Genomic DNA, 2,911 nt, shown 5'->3' on the forward strand with positions numbered 1-2,911 from the left:
ATTGATCGCTTTGATAATGTTATAAAACAATTATTTCATGCTTCAGCAGTGCGTGTATCGAGATATTGAGCACTTGGGAAGTTTGGAGAGCACTGAAAAGGCTAGAGTAGCTCTCGGCAACTCTTACGCCTTTTTCGTGCTTTCCAAACTTCCGCGTGCGCAATATCTTGACATACGCACGCTAGCTAGAATAGAATATTGGCCTATTCAAATTCAATAACGCGAACGTGCTTCATATTCCTATTGAGCACGCTGGTGATATCAATAAACTATACCTCGAGTTGTTGTGAACTTAGCAAACCATCCAAGACGTCTCCCAAGTGCATCCATAACTCAACAGAACACGATGAATCGTTAACCATGTGTTTTATAACGTAAATTTAAGAGAAAACGTTTGAATTTGCTAACCGGGAAAAGAGGTGAGTATTGTTGTTATTGCGCGAGCTGTGCGGGCTATGGAGTGTGTAAATCGTTCTTTACAAAGTTATTTCTTAAATAATAAATTTCAATAATAAACGTTTGAGTTAACTGCTGCATCGATCGCTTTGATAATGTTATAAAACAATTATTTCATGCTTCAGCAGTGCGTGTATCGAGATATTGAGCACTTGGGAAGTTTGGAGAGCACTGAAAAGGCTAGAGTAGCTCTCGGCAACTCTTACGCCTCTTTCGTGCTTTCCAAACTTCCGCATGCTCAATATCTTGACATACGCACGCTTACGCATGAACTTATTGTTAATTATAACATAGCTAGAATAGAATATTGGCCTATTCAAATTCAATAACGCGAACGTGCTTCATATTCCTATTGAGCACGCTGGTGATATCAATAAACTATACCTCGAGTTGTTGTGAACTTAGCAAACCATCCAAGACGTCTCCCAAGTGCATCCATAACTCAACAGAACACGATGAATCGTTAACCATGTGTTTTATAACGTAAATTTAAGAGAAAACGTTTGAATTTGCTAACCGGGAAAAGAGGTGAGTATTGTTGTTATTGCGCGAGCTGTGCGGGCTATGGAGTGTGTAAATCGTTCTTTACAAAGTTATTTCTTAAATAATAAATTTCAATAATAAACGTTTGAGTTAACTGCTGCATCGATCGCTTTGATAATGTTATAAAACAATTATTTCATGCTTCAGCAGTGCGTGTATCGAGATATTGAGCACTTGGGAAGTTTGGAGAGCACTGAAAAGGCTAGAGTAGCTCTCGGCAACTCTTACGCCTCTTTCGTGCTTTCCAAACTTCCGCATGCTCAATATCTTGACATACGCACGCTTACGCATGAACTTATTGTTAATTATAACATAGCTAGAATAGAATATTGGCCTATTCAAATTCAATAACGCGAACGTGCTTCATATTCCTATTGAGCACGCTGGTGATATCAATAAACTATACCTCGAGTTGTTGTGAACTTAGCAAACCATCCAAGACGTCTCCCAAGTGCATCCATAACTCAACAGAACACGATGAATCGTTAACCATGTGTTTTATAACGTAAATTTAAGAGAAAACGTTTGAATTTGCTAACCGAGAAAAGAGGTGAGTATTGTTGTTATTGCGCGAGCTGTTCGGGCTATGGAGTGTGTAAATCGTTCTTTACAAAGTTATTTCTTTCAAAAAGACTTTTTGGTGAATTAATAGTTTTCCGGCAGCTCTCTGAGCCAGTTATCTCAAGAGGCTAGAGTTGCTCTCGGCTGCGCCTCGAGCAACTCTTACGCCTCTTATGGCCCTTCAAACTTCGAATTCCCGCGTGCTCAATATCTCGACATACGCACGCTGACGCATGAATTAATTGTTAATTGAATAGCAACAAAGTTCCTGTCTCACAAACCGGTCAATTTTGCTTCGTTAACTGATAATTTCATTGTATAATTTCCAAAATTATTGAAACTTTGATCTTGAATGCAAACACGGCAAACATAAAACAGCTTTTCGGTCCCAGAAAAAGTTATCGAGACTTTAGAGAAACGGGCCCCTGGGGCAGGTTCCTCGAAAGTCCCCATAACTTTTCGGACCCGAAGGCACTGAATTTTAAAATCAAAACCAGTTGAATAGTAACAGAGTTCCTAACTCACAAACCAGTCAATTTGCATCGTTAACTGATAGTTTCATTGTATCATTTTTAGAATTATTGATACTTTGATCTTGAATGCAAACACAGCCAACATAAAACAGGTACGTGCTCGTGTTTCGGATGCTGATATTAAGCAAAGTACCAAGCTTTTTGAGAAAAATCCACTTTTCAGCATAAAACAACCTAATCTGGCTATTTAATGTAAAATCAGGTGAAAAATATCTGCAAAAGGCGATTTTTAGGTTTTTTGATTAAGAAGAAATTTATTTCAAGGCTTGCATTAGTATATCAGGCATTTCGATAATTACGGATAAAAACAGGCTTGACCACAACGGCCAAGCGATAACCCACTTAACACCTCTTTTTCAGGCTTTTAGCTGGATATATTGAACTACTGAAAGCGGTAGATATATGACTGCATCTTACGGTAGGATATCATTTTGCACGTGCACAGCATCAAATAGTTCTGTTACAGTGGCCGGTCCTATCCAAGGTAACTGCTTCTTCACTGTTGAAAACTTTTTTGCTTTGATTTAAAACGCTAGCTACAATGCAGATAGGAGGGAGAGTGGTTGAGAGGTCAGTGCGTCTGACTTTGCAATCATCGCTCCGACTACTTGCTGGTTTATTTCACGGTCGTCCCGATCTATTTCAAATCCTTGGTTGTGCTTGTAAATAGTTAAGTGGTTGTCTCCTGCAAGTTGAAGTTTTCAGCTCTGTTATGTTCACGGTTGGAGTTTTTTAAAACTTTATGAGTGGAGGGCCTGTGACCGGGAGGGGAGGGTACTCCCTATGATGGCCTACACGGGGAGGCTTTCCCCGAAAGG

The 2,911-nt window shown here is 39.5% G+C and overlaps 1 long non-coding RNA gene across 2 annotated transcripts; it reads left to right on the forward strand.

Annotated features, from left to right (window-relative positions):
* The first annotated feature begins 734 nt into the window (after window positions 1–734).
* Window positions 735–2,836, forward strand: LOC140937528 (uncharacterized). Of its 2 annotated transcripts, none has more exons than XR_012165484.1 (3): window positions 735–984; window positions 2,137–2,185; window positions 2,454–2,836. It is a non-coding gene; the product is annotated as an uncharacterized lncRNA (long non-coding RNA). The 2 variants fall into 2 exon arrangements; XR_012165485.1 differs by lacking the exon at window positions 735–984 and adding an exon at window positions 1,362–1,549.
* The last annotated feature ends 75 nt before the right edge of the window (window positions 2,837–2,911 follow it).

Source organism: Porites lutea, chromosome 5 (assembly GCF_958299795.1).
Source record: "Porites lutea chromosome 5, jaPorLute2.1, whole genome shotgun sequence".
Taxonomy (NCBI): domain Eukaryota; kingdom Metazoa; phylum Cnidaria; class Anthozoa; order Scleractinia; family Poritidae; genus Porites; species Porites lutea.